At 38.0% G+C, this 27265-nt stretch overlaps 1 pseudogene; it reads left to right on the forward strand.

Annotated features, from left to right (window-relative positions):
• LOC150020314 (heat shock protein HSP 90-beta-like) lies at nucleotides 1–26262 on the forward strand (annotated as a pseudogene).
• Nucleotides 26263–27265: the final 1003 nt, after the last annotated feature.

Below are 27265 nucleotides of genomic sequence, written 5' to 3' on the forward strand. Positions count from 1 at the left end.
ATGGTGAAAGGACTCAGAGAGCTGGAAAGAAGAGCGTGGACCTTCAGTGGAGCTCAGGACCTGAGGAACGGGAGCAACTCTGTGGTTTCCTGGGTTTTCTTTCTGTGTCACACACTGGCAGGAATGGTAAGCCGAAGAGAGACCTACTACAGAGCCTTAAGACCTGCTCTTTACCTAGGGGAGCCCCTGGCTGAGATCCACCAGAAGGGCATCATCTAAGTCCCCATGGACCAACCTATCCACTGCTGCACAATCATTGAGACACTGTCCAGCAAGGTGATCCACTGCCGGGCAACATCACTAGAGCCCAGATTTCCCAACCCTCCACTTAGTGGCATAAGATACCCACACTCAGAATCCTCTGGCTCTCCTCCCCGCACTCACTGACAGAAGATGACCCAGGCTGTTACTTCGGCTCCCACAGGCAACACCAGCAGATACTGAGCAGGAGCCCCAGCAGCACCAAGAGAGCAGAAAGGGCCAGAATTGCATTTTAAAGGCTGTGAAAACTTACCTGTCATGGGGACCACAGCCCACGGAAGCAGACCAGAACCTACATGCTAAATCTAAACGTCGTGATGCAAGGACTGTGAGTCTCCTACCATAACAAACACAATTTCCAGGATACATTAGGAAAAGCAGTCATTGTCCCAAGAACCGGGAAAACTACAACTTGAGGGAGCAAAGACGATCCGTTGATCCCATGCAGATGGTGGAGGGGATATCAAGACATTCTCAGATGGAAGATTGCTAAGAGAATTTGTCTTGGTAGCAGACCTGCCCTAGCAGAAGAGGTAAAGGAGGTTCTCTAAGGCAAAAGGAAGTGGTAAGAGAAGGAATCTGGGTACATCTGGAAGGAAGAAAAAACAATGGAAAATAAAATTACAGGTCAAGTCAATATATTTTCCTTTTCTTTTACCCTTTCTAAATCATGTTTGATGATTTTAGCAAAATTATAACACTGTGATATGTGATTTTCAATGTATGTACAGGAAATAATGAAAATGATTATAAACAGTTGAAAGTATTATCATTTCCACATTAAGGGGCTATTTGATTTAGTTCAGACAAAAATGTATATTTAATCCTATTAAGTGCTTGATACTGGTCTAGATGTCAGAGAAACAGGGATAAAAAAAAGACATATATCTTCCTGTTGGGGAGTTTGTTGACTATTGGGTAGGAAATATAAATAAGATATTACAAATCACCATCATGTATATGAGGAGAAAAATATGTATAGCTGTATGACAGAAACTAGAAGGATAATACTATTTTGTGATACCAGAGAAGACCCAAGGAAGATGAAGCTATAGGTAAGGTTTAAAGGCTTGAAAGGAGTTTTCTTGGTGCACAATCTGAATAATTACAGATTCAAACAACATAAAACCATGACCGAAATGCCCTAAGCCGTAAGAAAATATATTATCTCACATAATAACAAACCCAGATGCAGAATGGCCTGGAGTTGGTAGATCAGATACTCTATGTATATGTAAGTAACATTCTCAAAGACTCATACAGATAACCCACAACAATAATGTTTATTTCTCACTCCTGCTTCCTGCTCATTCTTGGTCAGTTGCACCCAATTACATGTCAACTTCACTGTTTTTGCACATCATCTTCACTCCAGACACCAGGCCCACTGAGCATCCTGTCTCTAAGCATTTGTGATCCTCGTAGTGGAATGAAAGAAAATGTAGAGATCCACCCTCTGGCTCTTGATCATGACATCATGTGACAAACTTGACTTCTCGTATTACATTGGCCAAATGATATCACATCTGACTATCTACGTATCTATCTATCTGAACAGGTTTATTATAAGGAATTGGATGATGTGATTATGGAGGTGAGGTGGTAGGACCCAAGATCTGCAGTTGGCAAACTAGAAACCTAGGAGAGCATATGGTGTGTGTTCCAATGTGAAGGTCAGCTGACTTGAGATCAAGAAAGAGAAAATATTTCAGTTCAAGTCTGAAGGCAGGAAAAAACAAAAACAAAAAAAAAAAAAAAAAAACAGTTCTAGCCCAAAGCAGTAAGGCAGGAGGAATTGCCTCCTGTTTAGGAGAGGGTCAGTCTTTGTTCCATTCAGATCTTAGGCTGATTGGATGAGACCTGCCCACATTCGGGAGGACAATCTGCTTCATCCAGTCCAGCAATTTAAATACTAAACTTATCCAAAATCACCCTTATAGGAACATTCAGAATAATGTTTCACCAAATATATGAACACCTCATGTCCTTGTCAAGTTGACACATAAAATTAGCTATCATATTCCCCAAAGTATTTATACTAAACTGACTCAGGTTATGCTGGGCAGCAGACTTTTTTAAGCTCCCACATGATCTACTATGCAGCCAACATTAGGAACCACTGTACAAGAGGGTGGTGACCCTTACAGGGAATTGGATGATCTACTATGCAGCCAACATTAGGAACCACTGTACAAGAGGGTGGTGACCCTTACAGGGAATTGGGGGGCTGTGAGGACTAATGGTGGGGTTTTCTCCCTTAAGTAAATGGGGTCTGTATTTCCGCTCAAAATTTTGACCATCTTAGTATCAGCATGTGCTACTATAATAATACAGCGAGAGAAAAGAAAAACTCTAAGTCTTCCTTCAATTTGGAGTCCATGGAGGGATAGAGAAGTAGGTCATGGGGGAAAATCTCCGAATCAATATGCCAGTAATAACTGAAGAAGCCACATACAATAATATCATGTATATGATATATCTATTTCTTATACACGCATATGATTTTTTGATATTGATATGTTTTGCTTAATAAAGATCTTTTTATTGATTTATAATGATAATATTTCAGGTAATTATCTGCTTGATAGCCTATAAACATATCTAATATTTTTAGAATCTACACAGATTAAGAGATATGACAGTACAGATATTTTACTTTTCTTCAAGTGTTATATGAAGACATTTATTTTTATTGATGGCTTTAGATTAAAACTGATTATCCCTATCTGCTCAGGTAAGGAAAGGGCAGAAGTGCTCATAGTATGTAAAAACCTTAAAAAAAAAAAAAAAAAAAAACCCTCTCTTTTAATCCCATGTTAGATAGAGTCATAAATTGAAACCCACTTAATTGGCAGTTAAAAGCTGTAGGACAATGTTGTCTCTCTGTATTTAAGTTCCAACTGTTCCAAGAAAGCAACCAGAAGATTGAGAGAAAGTGCCAAGTATCCTGGGGAGAGATGGGAAGTAAAAAGCACATTAGCTTCCATTATTCTAAAGTCATTGTGCTACTGGTTGTAACTGTAAATGCTGTAAATGGAATAAAATACTTCAATTTTAGAAGTTAACCTGCTTTTCACAAGGAAAAGCACCACACTTTTCTGGGTCTGAACTTTATCATAGGACCAATAAATTTCAAAAATAAACGATTCCAAAAATAATTCTTGATTCATAATGTTTCCTCGCCATTCTAAATGTTTAACCATTTAACTTGAAAAATGCGTCTTTTTTACTAGAGGAGCAATGCGTTTAACATCACTACAACCATCAGGAAAGTCAACATTATAATGTAATAAACAACCCCCTCCCTTCATGGCTCATAACAACAGAAGTTATTTCTTACTCATCTTCCTGTGGGTTGGGGGTTGGCTGTGCGATTTGCTTTATGGTTCCTCTCTCTGGACTAAGGCAGCTACTCTCACAAACATTGCTGGACATCAGTGAGCCTTGTACCACCCCAAAAAGCTCCAATTTGGAAGTGACATCCCACTCCCATCATAACCCACTGGCCAGATCTGGTCACATAATTTACTCAGCCAGTGTGAAGAATGCATAGGACTCCACATGCCCAGGACAGTGAAAGCTGAAAACAGTTGATGAACAACGTTATGAACTATGACTTTCTGTCCTTCATGTTACCAGATATTGAACTCACTCTACCTCTCACAGGCAAAATACACCCAACCCTTTCTCAGAGAAGTCAGTCCAAAAATTCTATTTACCGTGGCATCAAATTCAAAGCCTGGGTTCTTTGAATACGATGCAGTCATATCCACATCAACTCTGAGAGTGATTTCTCTTGCTGTGGACACTCATGAAATCAAAGGTTACTTTCCCATCCTCTCTACACAGTAGCAGAACAGAGACAGAGTAACTGCACTGAACACTCCGCTTTTGTGAATTGGAAGAATAAAAGATACATGGCAGATACTAACCTGATTTACAAGGAGTCTGAAATCTCACTAAGCAGAGGTGGTGAGGACTGCCCCCAACCTTGTGAAGTTAGAACGGGATGGAGTTGTTCCTTAACTAGACCCTGATTTTGCTGCCTGGCAGGGGAGTCTCAAGTCCATTACTTTTCTCCATGACCTTTGGCTCTGTCCTATTTGCCATCTGCAGTGAGCATTACATAGGAACATCTTCCTTGTGGGCTGCATAGCTTTTGCACTCAGCAGCATGCTTACTAAAGGGGGAGGGGGTCATTTTAAGCCTTTAATATTACAAGACACTTACAATTTGGACTTACGTTTTCTCTAGTTGTACAATTTTCTTGCTAATGTTCTAGGATTTTTCATCTACAGGGTGTCCCAAAAAATGTATGCACACTTTAAATAATTATAAAGTCAGTGTTTATTAAAATACACTTCATTTTCAAAATGTAATAGAATCTACAGACATTATTTAATTGTTTTGTCAACGCCTGTTCTCAAACTGATGTCTGTTCCGGTCCAGGCACTGCCGACAACGCGAAGCAATGGAATCACAAACATCGCGAAACAGCAAGATGGGGCCCCACCACACTACCGTCATGATGTTAGATCCTACATTGATGAGATCTTGCCAAGCAGGTGGGTTGGATGAAGGGGTTTTGTAAAATACCCTGCGCATTCACCAGACCTCACACCACTAGACATTTTCTTATGGGGATACTTAAAAGACAAAGTCTACACTCTGAAACCTGCAACAGTTGCTGAATTGAGAGCAGCCATTGAATGAAAATGCTCACAAATACCAAACGAACTGTTTCGTGATGTTTGCGATTCCATTGCTTCGCGTTGTCGGCAGTGCCTGGACCGGAACAGACATCAGTTTGAGAACAGGCGTTGACAAAACAATTAAATAATGTCTGTAGATTCTATTACATTTTGAAAATAAAACGTATTTTAATAAACACTGACTTTATAATCATTTAAAGTGTGTATACATTTTTTGGGACACCCTATATATCAACATGTGGTGATAGCTGCCCACACTTCTTTTCTAGATAGGCTTGCAGAACCAGCATTGTGGGCCTGTATTGCTATGACCTTCCCTCTCAGTGCTGTCTTCACCGTGTCTATAGGTTTTGGGTTGTTGTGTGTTCATTTTCATTTATTTCCTAATACTTTTTAATTTCTTTCTCAATCTCATTGTTGACCCCCTATGTTCATAGCAGCACTGTTTACAATAGCCAAGTGCTGGAACCAGCCTAAGTGCCCATCTGTAGATGAGTGGATCAAAAAACTGTGGTACATTTACGCAATGGAATACTACGTAGCAGAAAGAAAGAAGGAACTCCTGCCATTTGTGACAACATGGATGGAACTAGAGAGAATTATGCTGAGTGAAATAAGCCAGTCACTATAAGAAAAATCTAATGAACAAAATAAACTAATGAATAAAACAGAACCACAGGCACGGAAACATGGAACAGACTGACAGTGACCAAAGGAGAGGGGAGAGGAAGTTAATGGCAGAAAAAAGGAAAGAGACTACTCAAATAACATGTATGAATGACCCACGGACAGGGACATCAGTGTGGGGACTGACTGTGGGAGTGGGGGTGGGATGGGCGAAGAAGGGCAAGAGGGGAAAAATTGGGACAACTGTAATAGAATAACAATAAAAAATGATTTAAAAAAAAATAACAGCATTGCAGAGGATGAAGGAAATACTTCTCAGAAGTCTCACTGGTCATTCAGCCCCAACTCCTGGACACAGGCCAGTGTCCCAATCCTACTTGCTCTGTGACCAAGACAGCAGCTAAGATCTAGTCAGTCAGTTGTCCAGTACTTCTGAATGAGCAGCAGCTTCATAAAACGCATCTCTCGAGAAGTCTTCTTACTATGTTGTGGAAAAGTAATCCGATATAAGAGTAATGCCCCTCTCTAAAGATTTGTTCATTAAAAGCACATTTCAATGCATCTTAAGTAAAACATGTTACTCCAGTGCACCTTTAAAATATTCAACTTGGGGAAAGCAGCTAGAAGAAACTTTAAAATGTTTTTTTTTTAAATGTGTTTATAGAAGCATTTGGATAAGATAATCAGATGCTATTTCCATGACTACATGCTTAGTGGACTGCTGGTTAAACTATTTGCAATGTTTATAGGTAATTCTCAACCTCTGGTCTGTTAAAATTTCAAACCAAACCAGAATTTCTTGCTTAAGGAATGAAGTTCGATCATTTATTAAAGATATCTACAGATGTGCATAGATTAGAACACTGCTAGAGAGCATAGCGATTCACACCTACGCCTGATGGCATTTTCTCCACCAATGTCACCCAAGATTCCCTTATCACTTCTGACAGGGAGCAGCATTTCACAGTCTCCTCCCAGAACAACTTCCTTCACAACATTCCCCGCACACTTCTTGTTTACAAACCCCAAGGGAAAGGCAGTAATCTGTATTACTCACTTGTAGAAGAGACTAAGAGACAGCGATCATGCAATCAGTTAACAACCATTTGTGTTTGGATTTAGATATCTTGCACCTGGAGAAACACAGTCAGGAATAGATATGAAGATGGGCTCTCAACCCTACTGTTTTAGGTCCTATGTTTTGAAGGCAGCAGTGGGAGGACTAATGAGGTTCTGAGTAAGCTGGGATGAGTCAGTAAATATTTACTAATCCACAACTCCATATTTCTCTACCTAGGTGTTTATTCCATTTGAAAAACCAAAGTCTTAAATTAGATCTGATATCGCCTCCTAGAGAAAGCAGATCACTGCTGAGCCTCGGGGATGGGTTCAGAGTGTCAAATAGTTCCAGAGAGATGCTCACTGTTGGTTCCTTTCCAATATGCCTCTCAAGATTCTTCTCAATGTTTTTGCTTGTTTGTTTTGTTTTTTAATGATTGCAGCACTCAAAGTAGGACTGTAGTCGTTTCCATAAACTCAGTCACTTAAAAAAAACTCAATTCATTATTTTGTAGGTCTCGGTGGTCAGAAGTCCTAAAACAAGCTAGGGCTGCATTCCTATTCTGGATGCTCTAGGAGAAGCTTCCCTTGACATTTCCAGTTTCTAGAGACCGTCTGCAGTTGTTGGGTTATAGTTTCTTCCTCCATAGTCAAAACTAGTGGTGTAACATCTTTAAATGTCTCTGACTTCTTATATTGTGAAAATTCTTTTCTCTGACTCAAACTCTTCTGCTTCTATACTCCCCTAATAAGGACTTTTAAGATTATACTGGACATATGAGATAATCCAAGATAAGAGCCCCATATCAAGATTCTTAATATAATCACATATAATACCTGTCAGGTAACTTAGTCACAGGTTCTGATGATTGGGACCTGGACATCTTTGTGAAGACATTATTCTGTTTACCATAAGGACCAAGACTCCAAGAATCATATAACTCCAGTTCATTCCAATTGTTAACTTAAAAAATTTAAATATAGATATATGGAGAGGAAACAATAACCAACTTTTCAGTAACCTATTCCTAGCAACAAATAACTCATTATTTACTTAATAAAAATAATTGAAATTATATACCTGATTCCTTTATTATTAAATATGCTATGAATTTTAAAATCACCCAGTGTGCTTATTACAACTTATTATGACAATAAGTTTTAAGATTTTTAAAATAGTATTCAGTGCGAGGTAGCATATCATCAAAAAAAGTCACTTACAAGAAACTGATGTGAGGTTAAGTATACATCTGCACTAGTGATAGAAACATGAATGATTTATATTTAACTTCCAGTACATACAATCCTTAAGGTTTAGTTATCAGAAAGAATAATCCTTCAACATATAAATATATGTTGACATACACAATAGAATTTGTTGAACATTTACAATAAAACTGATACTGATAAAGCCAAAACAACAGAAATTTTTGTAGGAAAAGCAGCAGAGGAAGACCACCACCAAATCGAGTAACACTATGATACACTGATACCAAAGCATCTTTCCTGAATTTTTCAGAAATATTCTCACTATCTGTTTGTATATGCAGCAGAAGCTGAGTCTTTGTCAAACATGTTTTGGAGGCCCAATTTTGTAGTATAAAAGAATTTTAGAGTATCTCAGAAAACTTTGAAATGAGTCAATTCAAATTATACAGCTACAAAATACAGAGATGCCCAATAACTCACTTGGTATTAGGTTACTAAAGAGTAGCCCTTAGTTGTATGCAAATATGGAATGTGCGCCATTTACACATCAAACTACAGACATTACCTGCCTTTCTGAGAACAGGTTCAAACCACCATGAGGATTCTTGTGCCTTCCAATGTCATCGTTTTAAGAATCATTACTTTAGATATTACCTTTGTGTCCTCCTTGTTTCCATCAAACATCCTCCATTTGTCTAGTTCCTTATCATAAGAAATAAGCTCAGGCATTGTTAGCTGTTCATATTCTTAAAATCCCAGAGCACCCAATTCAGTTACCACTGTTAGTATTGATGTCATGGTCATGTAAGCTTGTCAGTGGCAGAGGAAGCTATGTTATTTATCTCAGTATCTTTTTTAGTACCAGAACATGGCAGAAGTTCAACAAACATATAAAGACAGAAATGCATTGAGAAAGGGTTATAATAACATCAATAATTAACATTCATAGACTATTTACTAGATGCCAAGTACTCTTCCAATTGCTTTACATTTGTTTTATAACAAAACTACAAAAACAGTTTATCTTTTCAACAATATAATGAGCTGAGTCCTATTTTTAAAGCAAGGAAACGGAAGCACAGAGATTAAGTAAAGTAACTTGCCTAAGGCTACTTAGAGGTAGAACAAAAAGACAACAAAAAATTTCCAAAATGGAGGCAGAAAAAGAAGACGGGAAATGGAGACTTCAGCCACCAGTTCACCCCACTGGAACCTACAATGCACTATCCATTTGGTTCTATGAGCTTCCTCCCTTTTCTCATGCTCTCACCCTCCTCAGCGCAGACATTGACTTCAGGATCATCGTTTCAGCCATTCACTCGTTAACTTCCCCATTGTGTCCTACTCGCTCAGCAAGGTCCAGAGTTGAGTAAATCCAATTCTTTGCCTACTCTGCATCTAGAGAGAAAAGACTGAATGTGCGGGGGAAAAAACAACAACTGTGTTTACTGGGACATCATTTTAAATTCATGATCACTACTCTCCAGTGACCCTACTTTGTCCTTTAACTCTGTTTAGCCTCTAAACTTCCAGACGATTATTTCACTGATTCTAGTCTCTCTTCATCCCCAACAAATCTACCCCGCCTCCATTTCGCACTCCAAGATGGTGATCTTGCTCCACTTACACTGAAAAAATAAAAACAATCAGAGAGAACTGCACAAAGCCCTGGAACCACCTCTACACTCCGTCCGCTCCGTCCGTGTAATGTCGTCCTGGTTTGCGCTGTACAAGAACTACTTCTGAGTGAGGCTAATTTCTCCACTTCCACGCCAGGGGCCATCCCTCTGCCCCTACTTCAGAATACAGCTCCAGGAATCTCCCTCTCTTTCCAGCATGATCATTTTATTCCCTTTTAACTGCAGTGTTGCCGCCAGCAGACAAACATGTTGTAATCTCTCTCATCTAAACCAATACAAATAAACTAAAAAAAAAAGAAAAAAAAAAACCTGTTTGACCTCATATTACTGTCCAGCCATTCCCCTTTAAAACAAAGCTCTAGAAAGATTAGACTCAGCTCTCTGTCTTCAGTTCCTCTCTTCCTATTTTCTCCGAAACACAGTACAGTTGGGCTTTTTCCCCAATAACGTTCCCGAAAGAGGTTTCGTGGCAGTTACCTGTGATCACTAGGTGCTAAGTCCAGTGGTGCAGTTTGAGTTCTCACCTTAGCTGAACTCTCAGCATATTATGTGTGGGTCAGCGCTGATCATGCCCCCCTCTCAGAAATGCCAGTGACATATTGCTTCCAGTTGTCCTTCTGTTCTATCGGCAGTTCAATGTCAGGATCCTTGGCTGTACTTCCTTGTGGCCCTAGCCTCGAAACCAGTGGTCCTCAAACATTTTTAAAAACTTGTATATCTCTTGCCCATCTTTTTTTTGTTGACAACTAAATATTTTCATCTTAAGTTTAAATCGTTGCACAATGGTAAGTGCCACATATTTTAAATATATTCATTTTCCATAAAATGATGACATCACATTTGTAAATGTATCTAATGAAATTAAACTATAGCAGATCATTGCATGGCTTTATCCATTTACAGAACATAAACGCAGTTTTCTTTAGCAATAGGAAATTACAAGCTATTCCTTTTTCTCCTGAGATGATTATTTTTAGTGCATTCTCATCACAGAATTTTATTCTGGTGTCATTTTAAGCCATTACATTGTGAAATACACCTTTCAAAAAATTCACCAAACAAAGACGTGGATCTTCATGATTTATCACAGTGCAGACTTGTGTAACCACCATTCAACAGGCAGAACATTAACAGCAACAGGGAGGCCTCTCTTTCCTCATTGCAGCCTTCTTCTCTCCCTCCAACATAAGCACTTGTATTTTTTATGCTTTGGTTCATGAACCCGTTATAGAAATATTATGAATTATTGCTCTGATCCATGTATAGTCCTCTTTTTCATTGTTATATGTGTGCTCCCTGAGGAACTTCATTCACATAGATGAGAATAGGAGAGGTTTCCTTATAAATGTTGAAACTTGGTTCTTTGATCCTCTTTCAAACTATATGCCCCCAAATTAAATTATTCATGATCACAAATTACTTTTAATGATGTTTTATGTAATAACTGTATTAAAGTTATCCAGTTTTGTGGAGATAGAAGAATTGGAAACCACGTGACGATGTGTATCAAAATGTGTTCTCAGTCATTAGATTCCAATTAGAAATCCATACTTTCACTCTTCTCCTTATCTGAAATCCAAAGTTATTAACACCTGGGCGATGCAACACAGAAAGATTCACCATGTGTGAGAAGTATAACATTTGTTTGTAAAGTGCATAAAGGCAAAGTATTTTGAAAGGAGAGATGGGAAATAGAACATACAGAAGCTCAACGGAAAGGTCCCTGGTCAATGAATTTTAGTCATAATTATTAATTTTTTAATCCAAGCAAAGTCTATTTAGAAAATCACAGAGGCAGAAGAAATGAGCTGTAGAAGAGGTGAGGCATGGGTTCAGAAAACAACTTACAGAGGCAAAAGAAAGGCCCTTGGAGCTTAGGAGAAAGAAAGGCAAAGATACACACCTTGAGGCAGGGAGAGGGGCAAGGCTAGGGTATATGGGACAGAGAGAGAGAGACATCATAATTATTTGTATTAATATTGAGAACATGAAAATTGATTTTTTTCCCAAACTATTCCAGCCTAACAGTCCTTAGAAAGTCTTATGGTCATTCCCAGGATACATATAGTCCAGTTAGAAATCCCTAGTTGACAAACTTTTCAAAGTTTGCCCTTGGACCATTTCTCCTGCTTATTATATTCATTTATCCAATCTTAAGACATGACTTTAATTCTCTCTCTTTCTATCTCTTCACACACACATACACACACAAACCTCCCATATCTATATCTCCAGCCCAGACATCTCTATTAACTCCAGATGGATATGCATAACCCGATATTTGATCTATCCATTTGGATGTCTAATAGATATCTCAAAATGACTCTTTCCAAACCTGAAATTCTGATACTCATTCCCAATCTAAACCCTAACCTCCTTTAGTCTTCACTTTCTCAGCAAGGGTAAAACCCATCATTCAAGTTATTCAGGCTGAATATTTCTTGCTGTTCCTTGAACACATAGGCGTACCTCTACTGCTGTGCCTTGGTATTTGTTTCCTGGTTATAGAACTCTCTTCCCTCAGAGACCTTCATGCCCTGCCCCTACACTTCTTTCTACTCTTTGCTCAACTCTCACTGTATTTCTGATGCTTTTGCTAACCAAAGTTCAACATGGCAAGTCTCCTCTCATCTACCTACTGCACACTCTCTCCTTTCTTGGGTTTATTTCTCTTCTCTCTAGAGCACTTATCATTTGGCGTTCTATAAATTTTACTTATTTGTTTATTCTATATCTCTTCCTACTAGAATGTTAAGCTTCATAAAAGTTGGAATTCTGATTTCTACGTTTTATTCTATACCCCAGGCCCTAGAAGTGTGTCTTGGACATGGTAGCCACTCAGAAAATATTTACTGCCTTTAAGAATGCATAAATTAAATATAGGGCAGACATCAACAGAATAAATTAAGTTCTCTAAAATAAGCTTGACTTGGAGGTAAAGCCAAGCACAATGCTGATGGAAAGCATATCAGTAGGGTAACAAAAAGGGAACTTAGATTACCAGGACTACCTGCCAAAAAGATAAACTAATATATGGCAGCATAGGAAGACGTGGACATCAAATCCATGTGAGTTGCTACTGACTGAGAAAATGTAAATATAAACCACTGACAGCCGGGTTTGTACCACTGACAACTTCCAAGGGAATAACAGTGAAGTCTGTAGTATTGGATGTGTCAAATCTTATACAATGACTTTAAGAACTCCCATCATTTGTTAGTAACATCTCGGATTTGAGTGATTGAATCAGAAAACGTTAACTGGCAGCAACGTTGACATATATTTATCTCTACATTTTTCAAATTTCAGGGTCAATTCTGGTTTTCTAAATATGAGTAATGATGCAAAGTATTGTAGGAAAGAACACCGTGCCAAAGATGGAATATCTATCCTTCAATCTGAAAAAGATTTGGCATGAAAATTTATTTCAAATGTGGAAATTAGACTGCCTGAAAGTTTAGAGTAAGAACTCTTCAGAGAAATTACCTTATTGGATTGCAGACTTTCACTTCATTCTTCACGTCAACTAAACTGGCATTTGAATATTTGATTAGTAGGAGAACTTGGTATATTTTGGAATCAAACATTTTCTTCTATTGTGTAATTTCTTGGTGCAGACTTTGAAGCACTGGAATTTTTCTTGGTGTGTGTTTGGATTATTGTGACAACCTTCTTTTATCTAGTTTCAGTGGTGCATTACAGGGCTTGGACTTAATAAAGGTTGAATTCTTTCCCCATCAAGATTCAGCCGTAGAATCAATATATAAGTGGTGAGTTATTCCCATAAGTGGGGCAGGATTTTATAATTTTGCACAGATTTCCATAGAAAATTACTCATTCTTTATTGTGTATGTAATCAATTGCTATGAAATTGGCATAAAACATCCCCCACCCAAGCTGCCTGGTACTATATTTCTGAATTTTGTCAGTATTCCATACTTCTGAACATGCAAATAATTTGTAGCATGTTCATCATACTATGATACTGCCTATACAAAAGGTCAATATGTAGATTCACCCCCTTAAAACTGATGATCTTAGTGCTTTGTATACACAGGTCTTCAAAATACATTGGTACACTTTGTGTAAATATGGGAGCTAGAAATTTGGTAATTTTTTAGAGATTGGTTAGTGTATATCTCTTCCCACTAGAATGTAGTTTTGTGGAATTTAGACTTCTGCTTTGTTCCTTTTATTCTATATTCCCAGCACCTAGAAAGGTGCCTTGGATATGGTTAAAATTAAGTAATACTTTGGTTGAAATCAAATTTTAAGACTGTGGAGACATATGGAGTAGGTAATTTTAGTGTTCATGATCCAACTATGGACCAAGCTAATTTTATATATTAAATAGAGGAGTGATTGTTTTTCTTGCTACACCTGAAAACCATTAAAGGCATTATTGTATAATCTCTCTTAAAGTGTCTTGCTGAAAATTTGCTTTTGCAAAGTATTTTCTCATCTCTATTTAAAGTTTGGTATTCTGAGTATCTAACTTAGAAAAATCTATAGTTTTCTTCTCTACACAAAGATTCTTTTTAAAAATAGCATTATAAATAAAGTTAAATATAAATGATACTTGCTTAAAATTGTGTTGACTAAGCCAAAATGGCTTTGGTGAATTATGTTTAATTTTAGCTTAGAGAAAACTTACATAACGTCCATAAAATTGGATTGTTTTTTTTTTGTTGAGGAGTGTTTATCTTAATTCTGAAAACATTTAACATATAGCTATCCCACAGAACACTCAACAAATAAATTACCGTCACTACTGACTATTCAAACAGGATGAATAATTCATTTGTTAATTGCATTGCAATTGAAGTCCTTGTACTTTTCAGGCGTTCTCTGGAATCACCATTTTCTCTTTCCCATGGTCCTATTTTTAATAAGCATGACCTATTTTTATAAATTTGACATAAATTCATTTCACCTTTTTGTATATGTGTGTGCAGTAGCAGAATCAAACAGTAAACAAGGCAAAAACCTTCTTTCCTATGTATAGATTTTCATCCATCTCTACTTTAAAATATTCTTTGATTGTTTAAATACCATAATGACATATTCACTGGGTTGAATTCTCCTACAATTTAAATGATTTTTTGACATTAAATATCATATTATTATCCTGACAATATTAACATGAAATATTCTAAAATTTCCTCTCACTATAAAAGACATAATCCTGGCAGGGATTCACTCAGTTCCTTCTGGCCACTTTGCACCAGGGGGTTCATTAACAAGATGGTTTAAGACCCATCTGAGTGGACAGCCACTCATCTCTGACGGTTTTAGGTTCTCCAGGCTCCAGCCAGGGAGCAGAGCAAGGTCTCTCCTCAGGTCACAACCCTGACTGCAGCGTGGGAAACCCTTACCCCCAGCCCCCCAGTGGCAGACTTATCTTCACACTCTGAACATTGCGGCACCTCTATCCCCACCCAAGCCAAAAATATCTTTGTTGTTTTAAGCAGAGAAACATCTCTCTTCTGGAGGGGTCCTTTTTGCTTTCCTGAAAGACATCAGCTTTTGGAAATATGTGAAGAAGCAGTTCTCTTTCTCTTTATTTCAACCTGTAATATCCCTTTGTTTTGTGTTAGCAGGTGTTGTTAAAATACACCTCTAAAAACAGAGTCTGAAGGTCAGAGGTTGGTTTCAAGTGGGGAATTACCTGTGCATGTGTATGTGTATGTGTGTGTATGTACACACACACATGTGCATGTTTTCTTCCTTTAGAGCCATTGACACTTCTGTTCTGGGTCTTAACTTAAATCTGATTTTCAGTTTTCTACGTCTCTGTTCAGAAGAAACCATGAAGTTCGGCCTATACGCCTTTTGGTAGTTTTTGCCTTCTGGGTCTGAGTAACCTTCTTCGAGAGTCTACAATATATTCAAAAAGCCTATCCTGTGTTTGAAATAAAACATCAGGCAAGGGAGAAAACATGCCCCTGCCTGAAGATCTCTTCTTTGGCGCAGTACTGAGTAGCCTCCCTCGGGCCCTTGGTCTGCAGTGGCTAACGGGTTCCAAGCACCTTCTGCGGTAGATGCTCTGGGGCCTAGCCCAGACTGCTGTTAGGACCAGGGTGCTTGTCCTCCAGCCGGTGGCTGTACTGCTTGCTGCAAGCTCACAGCAGAGGCCTCCCTAGAAGGTGCTGGAGGCCAAAAGTAGCCCCCACCCCTCACCTCCCATAGATGCGCCCCTCTCTAAGGACAGCCCATAGCGACCCGATGTTTGGTGTGATTTCTGAAGGACCATCCCAGCTTCAAAGCTTCCCATGACATAGGCTGCAGCCCTCGTTGCAGCTGCTTTGAATTTCACCCGCTCCTTCTCCCGGGTCCTGCCGCTCTCCCTGTCCCACACCGCACACCTACTGCAGGGGAGCGTCCCCTGCCTACCGAAGTTCCGTCTCTCTACTGAACGACCACACCTCCACAATCCGCACTTCCAGAGTGTTAGCTGTACTTGTCGTGATCTTGAAAACGCAGTGAGATAGCCTTATGTGTTTGAGTTCGCTTAGAATCACCTAGTTCATCCTCACCACCCCTTGACGTAGGCATTACTAGTGTCCCCAATGCGCAGGTGAAGAAACAGAGACTTACAGAGAATAAAGTAGCTTGTCCATTTTCCACGTACTGCATCCAGGCTGGTCTTCTACTGAGAGATGAGTCGAGAGAATGAGGTTCAGTCCCCGGCATTCTTTCCTCAAATATTTCAAAGAACCTGCAGATGCTGTATCTGATTATGTTTAATCCGGTGCAAATAAAGGAACCCCAAGTAGAGGTCCTCATTACTCATGCAGAAAACTCTGGGCTATAAACCTTGTCTCTGAAATAGGGATGGCTATGATGTTATGCCAGAAATTTTTAATACTTCCTGCCATTCTGCATTATTTTCTTGGACAAAGTAGCATGAGTCTGTCTTTCAATCTGTCTCCATCTGTAACGTACTAGTCAAAAATCCTTGACATTTGTGTCTGACGCTGTTCCTCTGTTTCATTGCTGATTAAAACGTCCTACACCTTTGCTGTCTTTCATCTTTTTGTTTGGTTTCTTGAGAGGGTGACATATGGTTTGAAGCTGTCATTTAAGCTTTCATATTTGTAAGCTACCTGGCTTTTGTCAGAGAATGCAGATTTGCAAGCATTTTTCCTATTATTAGTTATTATTTGAAGATAAAATCCTTATATTATTAATTATTCTTGTCCTTTTAGTGAACAAGGGTTCTGATTTTCTTATTCACTGTTTTAATGATACGGTGCCCATATTTACAGACCTATTTAATTTCCATCACTTTAATTTTTTACTTAGGTTAGACTACTATAAAAGTTAAAAGTTAAGAATCTATTGACAACTCTGATAAATAATGTTAAATTGTTCAGAGGTTTTTCTTCTTGCCAATTTAATTTCACCATCAATATATAAAAATGGTTTTGCTAGGAAAAATAGGTCAGTTTGGCATATTCAAGTGTTGTATTTAAAATTTTCTATTTAGTGTTAGATTTTACTTATATAGTGCTTTTAACACATTAAAAATATGTACATTTTATGTGTCATTCTTGCGTCCAGTGTGTTTTCTGCTTCGTAGTTTGCCTTTGGTGTGGATTTTGATGAGAATTTTTGTTATCCGTTTTGTTTCATTGAACTATATTTGGTTCTTGTGCAGAAATATAGTTTTTGATCATCATAACTTTAGAAGATATTTAAGTATGTTGGAATAAATTGACACTCATATTTGTGAATTATTTACAATCATTCTCTACATTTTAAAATCCCAGATAAGCTTCAAATTATGATTTGCCATATTACAGAATCACCAATTTGAGATTTCAATGTCAATATATTTATAAGTATGGGTACCATATCATTAATAAAATAAAAAATAAATAGGTACAATCCTTGTTATCATCAAAGAGGGATGTTAATTCAATAGGGGGGGTACTAATTAATTATTGTACAAAGGAATTTTTTAAAAAGAGGTACATTGAAAGTAATTTGTATAAGGTATTCACAGGTCAGTGATGAGACAACTTTACTAGGACAGGGGTTATATTCATAAAGAGTGAGGGATTAGACAGGAAGAGCAAGGACTGATTATGGATTTCCTTGAAAGATAGAAAGGAAGTTTGATCTGAAGATAATAGGAAGCCCTTTACTGTGAACAAGTGACTTATGTCTTGAAATTAACATTTAATAATGATAAGAACTAACATTGATTATGTCCTTGTATTATGCCAGGAACTCTTCCAACTTCTTTACAAACCATTTAACCCATGCAAAAACTCCATGTGGTTAATATTACTCTTAATCTCATTCTACACATGGGGAAATGGATAAAAAGACCAAGTTACCATTCTCAGGTTTACATGGCAGTATGGCTGCAGAGTTTATACTCTTCACTATTAATTTATAGGTACAGTAGCAGACTTACTCTTTTCTCTTCCATCACTCCCCACCAAATCAAACAAGAACAACATAAACCTAACAAACAAGTCTGTTACAAGAATATTTTTTCTAAGAGTTTTTTTTCCCCAGGTCTTTTTTTTTTTTTTCCTCAAGACTTCCCATAGAACACAGCAGGGACAGCCTAGGTATAAAAGGTCACTTGAGAAATCATCAAAGTCACAGAAGTTTACATTGTCATAGCCAGGTTTAAAAAAAGAAAAACAAGCAAAATCAAACCTATTTGATTCTGTGTGAGGCGAGGGTAGAGCTCTTGCTGCTGTATCCAGCACTCAATTAAACCATTTCACCGGTGTATCTATACAGTCATTCTTGTCTCTTATAAAACAGCTGTGTACTTATCAGTAAAGCTCAAAGAACTGACTGTATAGAATCATTTAAAATAGTCTTGAAAAGTTTTACTTCATCATGACTGTTTCTTAGAGAGATTCTACTATTTATATTCTATATAATTTATATGATTATTATTTAAACATGCTGTCCTAGGGAAACCTCTCAAAAGGCAAATAATGCTTTGAAAATGTGTTGACTAAAAGAAAATGTCCAGGAAAAAATAGCTAGCATCAAAAGCATTATAAAACTGCTAATAATGAGGGAGTGGGGAGCAAGTTTAACCTTATAGCAATTGTCTTCTACATCTGTAGTCTGCATAATTAATAATGCTGATTTTTTAAATAGGAATCAGTAATAAAATGAAACTGCTATACTCTCAATGATCAATAAGTAGCTAGCTGTTATAAAAGAGCACAGATGAGGTCTACTCCAGAGAGCCGTACAACACTGTGTCCTGGCGCAATAAAAAAACATGAAAATGATATGTTTCGGAGGGACTTACAAATTAGAATAAGTATTCCTACTCATGCAGAATGATGATGTGAGAAAGTTTTATGAAACTCTTTTGGAGAATATAATTGACGCAGTCTTTGAAATCGAGAGTTTCACAGCATTTTCAAAATACTCTCAGCATTACTTTCCCAATTCCATAGATCCTACTCAGAATGACTGTCAACCTCTCTATCAGTTCTGACCTTCTTTCGGTTCTGATCTTGCTAAATCGGCTGTCACTTGGTGCTTCTTCACTGTCTTGAAGATGCGCCCTTCAGATCTTTTTCTGTTACCAGTCTCATCCATAATCTAAATATCTGATTGCCACGGCAAAACTATAGATATCCTTTTGTTGTCCTCTTTCTTCTTTCAAATGCACAAACCCAGCTGCTGACATTAATTCATGTTACCTATTCTGCTGTCTGTCCACCCATCCCTTTGACAACTATGTAGAGGCAGCTACAGCATTAACAACACAGGCTGGGAAGTCAGACTGTTTAGGTCTGTTTCTTGATTCTGCTGCTTATTATCCCTCCATGCCTGAACAATTTATTTAGCCTCTTTATTCTTCAGGTTCCTCATTGATAAAACATAAAATAATTAAGCCACCTCCATGGAGTTATTCTGAGATTTAAAGGGGATAATTTATAGCAATGGTATTAAGTGCTTCAAGAGAAAAGTAAATGGCGCCATGAGAGCGTAGAACAGAGATTTAACTTAGATAAGTCAGGGGAGGAAGCCAAGAAATGGGCCGTTTAATAGCAAAGCCAAAGGATGAGTTTATATTACCGTGGTCAAAAAGGAGAGAACATTAAAAACCCAGGCCACGTGTTGAGTGGGATCAGGATGAGTACAAATAGAGATGGAAGGTCAGTGAACTTGGTGCAGAAAGAGCAAGGAGAGACTGAAGGGGTAGATGGAGGACAGCTGATAAAAGGCTTCACAGAGCAATTTCTGGACATTGCGAGCAGCTGGCCACATCAGATTTACTGTGATAGTGCATTGCAGAGGAACCCGAAGGGTAGCCCAGTGGACACATTATGTTATTTTAATAATCCCATTCAGGAGAAAGATAATGTGAATTTGCATTAGGATTGTGGCAAAAGAGATGAAGAGAAGTGAATGGATTTCAGAGACAACTAGGAAGTAAAGTCGCCAGAACTTGGAATGAACTGTGTGGGGGGAGGGTGGGGGAGGAAGAGGGAGCAGTATGGTTGGCTCAGATCCCTGGTTTGTAGTATTAAGAGAGAGTTGACCCAAAGGATGGAAGGTCACATGTTTGTTTTGGAATAATTTGCATCTCAGACACCCAAAGGACACAATTTTAAGGAGTCTTTTATTAATTCATTGTTTTTGAAGACTTCATGATGAAATTTAGATTTCTAAGTCCAGAATTCAATGATTTTTACCAATTCCAAATATTTCTACTCTTTTTCTCTCTCAATTTTCCCCCAAGCTAATCACCTCACTATCTTAAAACATTTGCATGCTAATTTTCTCTTATGTGGCTTTATAAAATCATTCTTTCCTTATTTTATGAGTGTTTTCCCTCCTATCTATATTGTATAATGTCTTACATTAGGGATCAAGCCTTCTATTTATTTTATATTTGTTCTTTATTCCTTAGACACCTTTCAAAATTACTGAAACAAACAAAAATGCTTTGTTGTACAACCAGATTTTTCAAGCTGAGTGAGAAAAAATGGGAAAACAGTTGACTAATGCATGATTTCTTCATTGTCTCAAAGCCACAGAAATATTTTAACACTGTCCCATCTCCATTTTTCCTCCCTCATATCCCTCTCAACAGTTGGAATTCTTTCAGAATGGCCGAAATGTACCAGGTCAAAGTGCAGCAGAGCAAGCATGATTATCTGGCCCATACACAGGTTCTATTTATCCCTGACTGTGTGACCTTGGACATATATATCACTTAACCTCTCTGAGTCAGAATCTCCTCATTTTAAAAATGGAAATATTAATACTAATCTACAAGTTCATTCATAGTCTAACTTGTGCCTTCAGAGCCAAGCTTCATTACATTTCCCTATATAAGCTGGTAACTTGCGTAAACACTTTCACAATCTAACTGTGCATTTCCGATTGAACTTGATGCTGTTTCCTTTATTAGTGTGTGCAGAAAGCAAAATTCTGAAGTTTAATTGAAGATGTTGAGAGAGAACACTGAAATGCAATAACTGTTTTAAAACCCTCAGTGGAGGTCAAATAGACACTTTCAACACCAAAACATTCTAGAATGGGAAAGTGACAAATGCATGAGCGTACCCACAGAGAAACCTGTTTTCACTTTGGAGTAAATATTTTTTTCTCACAAAAAAATCGCCACATTGAATTGCAGAAAACTGCCAAATTTGGAGGAAGTTAAGCAATATCTGTGTGCAATTAAAAATAAATTAGTCATAGCTGTGATCAAGGGGATTTCCAACTAACTGCATTTGAGATCAGAAAAATTAACACTGAACTGTCATTTAAAAAGTAAAAATTATGTATATCATTTTAAATAGGAATTTTAAAATTCAGTGAGGATATGGGGTGATGTTTACTCTTTTTTAAAATATGCCCTTCAACTTATACCAAATTAACCAAGTCATAAATCAAAAATATTCCATATTCAGATTACCCAAACTGGAAAGTCTAGAACATTTTAAAATTAGTATGTCAAGCTTTTAATGTTTTACTGACAAGACAATACAATGATCCAAACAAAATTTCTTTAACCTTACAAGAAGCAATTTCCCCCATATTGATATTGCATTAATATTCTTTTCCAATTGTGCTTTATAGGAAAATTTTAAAGGGTGAGAATTAGATTTTAATTTTGAAAAACAGCCAAAGTTATCAATGAGAAAATTGTGTTGAAATCCAAGAGATTTTAAAGGAGTTCCTCTCATGGACTTGAATCTTCAGTAAGGCTGTTTAGTATTTTATCTACAGACGGAAGTTGATGGGAAGTTGGCAGGCACCCTAATACCATAGTCATCAGGAATGCTGGCTAGGCCTGTCCTTGGCTGCCATGCTCTTCTGAAGAAACATCGCCCTGGCGTAAATCGTTGAGATTCTAGTGCTGCCCCAGCCCTTGGAGGCAATGCTCGTGGACTTGACTGCCAGGTTCAGCCCATTCTCATCACCGTTTTCCGAACCTCACTCCTCTGTGGTGCTTGCTGCCTGCACTTCTTTTCGCCCTTCAGCAACTCCACCCAAAAGTCTTTAGGCTGCTGCTGGAGATGCTGTGGGCTCACTGTCAAGATCTCGGGGCTGAAGTCTGATTGTGTCAGTTTGCATCCCAGTTCCAGCACCTTTTTTTATTAGAACCTTGGGAAACACTCTAATTGGGCCTCAGTTTACCTCATCTTGTTAGTCATGCAAGTGACAGTAAAAGAACCAAAACTGCAGGGCAGTTGAGTAAAGAAGACTGCTTAGTGCATACAGTATGAGCTCAATCCACAGTAGATGACTGATATCTACTAAGGGGTATTCTTTGAGGGTCCCTGGTTCTCTTGATCCTGTTATTTATCTGCTCACCCAAATACACTTGTACTGAATAGCATTTCACCTGGATCTCTCAACCCAATAAAATAGTTAAAACTAAGGTATTGTCATGTTTCCTACCATTTTCACTTGAAAACACCATCTCAGCTTAAATGTAACCTACTCTATGAGACCTTTCCAAACCAATTTAGGGACATTTCTGCCCTTACTTGGTCATCTCTTTACTAACTACTGCCTATGCCAGCAATTTTCAACAGTTTTCATCTCATGGCATGCATAAACTAATTGCTAAAATTCTGCAGTACACCAAAAAAATACATTTTTTTGCCAGTTTGACCCCTCCAAATATGTATAATTTTGACTCATTCACACTAGATGGCTTTTGTGTTGATTATTATTTATTTATTTTTATTTGACAGTCTAAGGGAACATGGTCAGTGCCATCATCATCATCATCATCATCATCATCATCACTATTACCATTACCAATGATGAGAGAAAGGCATTGTAATCACAATTATATATCACATCATTTTGTGTTTATTTTTACTTTAGTTCAACAATTTAGCAATCTTCATCTATGAGGTTTTTAAAAATATAGGTTAAGTTTTTCACAATAAATTAAGAAAATATTTTTTAACTTTTTGGAAGTTTCAATTTAAAAATCCTGTTCTTTATTATTGACTAGAACCATTGGGAATCCCCACCCAATGACTGCCGAGAGAATTCTGGTGGCCAGAATTGCAGAATTCAGCAGATCCTTCTGATTACAGTGAAGACAGCAGGCATACTTTGCCCCTTAAGAGCATGTGACATATTACAGTTATGGAAGATTAGGAGTGTGGACTTAATATTTTTCTCTTAAAAATGGAAAAAATGTTATGATATGGTTAATCAAGATAACCAAGTAGAAATGGGTTTCAATCTGTCAAATAAGTATTACCAACATTTAATTAAAGATAAACATTTTCCCCACAGGCCTTAGAGTCTGGGAGACCACTGGCATTTTTAGTGCCTGATTTGGTTGACAATGTAGATACACTGTGGAAAAAGTAACCCCACAATTCTGCTGTGCACTTCCTGAAATGTTAGTTTTATCCTGTTTACCAGTTTAGTCCTCTCTAAATGATAATAAACCTGGTTTTTAGATAAAGGTAGAATATGTGCAGTGTTATAACATGCATGTATATATAAGGCTTACAAACATTAAAAACTAAAACAAGTTTATTTCTCTCAAAATAATTAAAATACTTTATCTTACATAAGCACAAACTGTGGTCAGTGGAACCATTTGAAACCATGTTTGTAGTACAGAAAACTGGCCTTTATACAATCGTGTGGCTTAAGAAGTATTTTTCAGATTTCAGTTTCAAAATGGTTAATTATGCTTCTGCATTTACTTCTTACTCACCAAATACCATTACACAAGGAGTCTAAAAATACGATTATATTTATCATGCCATTGGAAGCATAGTATTTCCATCAAAGACTAAAGATCTTTGTCAAGTGGTTGGCCAGGATCAAGCACACACAGGCACAGAAGAGATCTATTAGACGGGTGGGTAGATTTCCTCACCACAAGATTTAGAAAATAAAAACCTAAGCTTGGAATAATAAGGAATGGAGGTGAAAGAAAGCCAGCTGGGTGATACAAAGGTGGATCCTGTATATCAGAGATCTGTGTACTCACGTGACTAGTCACAGCAGATTTCTTCCAACCTCTCTCGACAGACAACAAACGTGGAGAAACAACAACCAGCACTTGCACTGATAAGGAATTTTCCTCAAGACTTATCTTCATAATAACTCGTACCTTTACATTTGCAAACACAACTCAGAATTCATTCTTGGCTACCTTACAAGCCAAAGTGGGCCAGAAGTCATTCACCTGCTTTTGTGACTTGATGGGACCTACTAAAAAAGCAGGAACACAGCCATCCCTATGCCTGGTGGCCACCTGGATCCTCAGTCTATCACAATCAAACCACAGAAAATATAAACATTCTCCAGCTCTTTTTCAGGGGATGAAAACTTAAACACAAGCTCTGAAAAATAAACTGCAAGCCATATTACTAGGCCAACACAGACCTCTTGTTTAAGAACATTCAAAGAGAAATCACCAGGTGTGGGGAAAGACTCCGTCGTCTAACAGAAGGTAGTGCAGAAGAATCAGTACAAATGTAACACTGAGAAGTGGGCTTACTATATAAAAGAGGAAAGAAACCCCAAAGTTCTTCTATCCCTTATTCACACACACACACACAAAATTGAGAAACATTGTGTGTATTGTATAACACTGAACAATATGAAATTAGAAACTCTTATTTCTGAGGAAACACATCATTACTAAATTTTATAAAGCAAACATCAGACAAATGAGGAAATGTATTATAAGTGACGATCTCAATTAGGGACTTAGGAAATAAGCTAAAGACATTCCCCCATAAGTAAACACAAAAGATAAGGAAGAAAAAAAGGTAAGTTACTGAGGGTAGGGTCTTCAGAGCAGACATCTCCATGACTGGACAATTTGGTGCTGGCTTTTATGCTGCCTACCTGGTGACAGAGAAAGTGGTTGTGATCACAAAAAGCACAATTATGGTGAACCGGAGAATGTTCAGGTAGGGGATTCTTCACTAACTAGCTGACCATGATGAGCCCATTGCCCGGGGTACCAAAGTGATCCATCCTCTACCTTAAAGAAGACCAGACAGAGTACTTAAAGTACAGGCGGGTCAAAGAAGTGGTGAAGAAGTACTCATAATTCATAGGTCACCCCATCACCCTTTATTTGGAGAAGGAACAAGAGGAAGAAATCAGTGATGATGAAACAGAGGATGAGAAAAGTGAGAAAAAAGAGAAGGATAAAATGATGAGAAGCCCAAGCCCGAAGAAGTGGATTCAGATGAGGAGGATGATGGTGGGAAGAATAAGTAAGAGAAAAATAAAGAAGATTAAGAAGAAATGTTCATCAGAAAGAACTGAACAAGACTAATCTCATTTGGACCAGAGGAAACCCTGATGATGTCACCCAGGAGGAATCTGGAGAGTTTTACGAGAGGCTTAGCAATGAACGGGAAGACCACTTGGCAGTCAAGCACTTCTCTATAGGTCAGTTGAAATTCAGGGTATTGCTTTCCATGCCCTGTGAGGATGCTTTCGGCCTCTTTGGGAACAAGAAGAACAACGACCTCAAACTCTATGGACAGCTATGATAAGCTGACACCAGAGTATCTCATCTTCATCCACAGTGTGGCTGACTCTGAGGACCTGCCCCTGGACATCTCCAGAGAAATGCTCTAGCAGAGCAACCTTTTGAAGGTTGTTTATTAAAACACAGTTAAGTAATGCCTTGAGCTCTTCTCTGAGTTGGTGAAAGACAAGAAGTACAAGACATTCTACAAGGCATTCTGTAAAAACCTATAGCTTGGAAACCATGAGGACTCTACTAACCAGGGATGTCTTTCTGAGCCTTTGCACTATCACAGCTCCCAAGCTGGGAATGAAATTAATTCACTTTCAAAATATGTCTCTCACGTTGAGGAGACCCGAAAGTCCATCTATTACACCATTGGTGAGAGCAAGGGGCAGGTTGCCGACTCTGCTTTTGTGCAGTGAGTGTGGGGTCAGGGCTTCCAGGTGGTTTACAGGACGGAGCCTATGGATGAGTACTGTGTGCTGCAGCTCAAGGAGTTTGAGAGGAACCTGGTCTCAGTTAACCAGGAGGGCCTGGAACTCCCTGAGGCTGAAGAGAAGATAATGCAAGAGAGCAAGGCCAAGTTTGAGAACATTTGCAAAGTCCCCAAAGAAATCTTGGATAAGTAGGTTGGGCTGGTGACGCTCTCCAATAGGCTCATGTGTTCACCCCGCTGCATTGTGACCGGTGCCTGCAGTGAACAGCCAACGTGGAGCAAATTATGAAAGGCCGGGAACTTCAGGACAGCTCTCTGCTGGGCTACTGATGAAGATAAAGCGACAGCAGAAGGACCCAGTGCTGCTGCTTCGCATGAGACCCCGCAGCCCCACTTGAGGGCGATGAGGATGCCTCTCATACTAAAGATGTAGATAAGGAGTTTCTACCTGCAGACCTGGTGCTCTCTGTGTCAATGACTCCTTGGCTCCCCCAACAGCCATGAGTGGCCCCAGCCCACCTGGTTTCCTCTGCTGAGGTCTAGTGGTTTTTTTTTTTTCCTCCTCTCCTGCTTTTCTGCCTGAGGCAGGATACAAGAGCCTCTTCTCTTCCCAGATTTGACATTGAGTTTGGATGTTGTGCATTGTGAGGGTTTTTATTGTTGTTTGTTTTATTCAGAAATTACAGTATGTAGCATAAAGAATATGAAGTTTAAGCCAAAGTGTAGAATGTATTGCTTTATATTTCAAAAAAGGCCAGGAGTCCAAAAATCCTTGGTGCCCATTCTCAAACGAGGATCTTTTACTCTACCTCTTTTGTCCTCTACTTGGAATTTTAAAATTTTCTTAAAAAAACTCTAAAGAGTCCAGTCTGGGTCAAGAATAACATTACAGTATTTGCTATATATGTAACAAACACACTAAAATAATTTAACAGTAATTTAAAAAAAGAATGGGTATATATGTGTGTATTATGTATAATAAATCCAAATAAAAGGAAAAAGGGAGTAATACTATTATATCAAAAAAACTAAATTTAATGCTAAAGTGATTTAATTAGTAAAAAAGGAATTATTTCTATAAAATAAAGGTAAAATCTATAATGACTGTATAGTACCTACAAATGTTTACATGGCTAATAACATAGTTTGCGATTATAAAACAAGTTAGAAGTAAAAAATTGACAACACTTCAATTGTAACCAGAAACTTTGAAGCTTCTCTCTTAGTCTCTGACAGATAAATAGGCAAAATATAAAGGGAAAAACTAAACTGCATAATGCATAAACAACTTAACAGGCTGTAAATATCATAGAAAATACACATCATTAAAACA

Source organism: Furipterus horrens, unplaced genomic scaffold, assembly GCF_987537825.1.
Source record: "Furipterus horrens unplaced genomic scaffold, mFurHor1.1.pri manual_scaffold_2, whole genome shotgun sequence".
Taxonomy (NCBI): Eukaryota; Metazoa; Chordata; class Mammalia; order Chiroptera; family Furipteridae; genus Furipterus; species Furipterus horrens.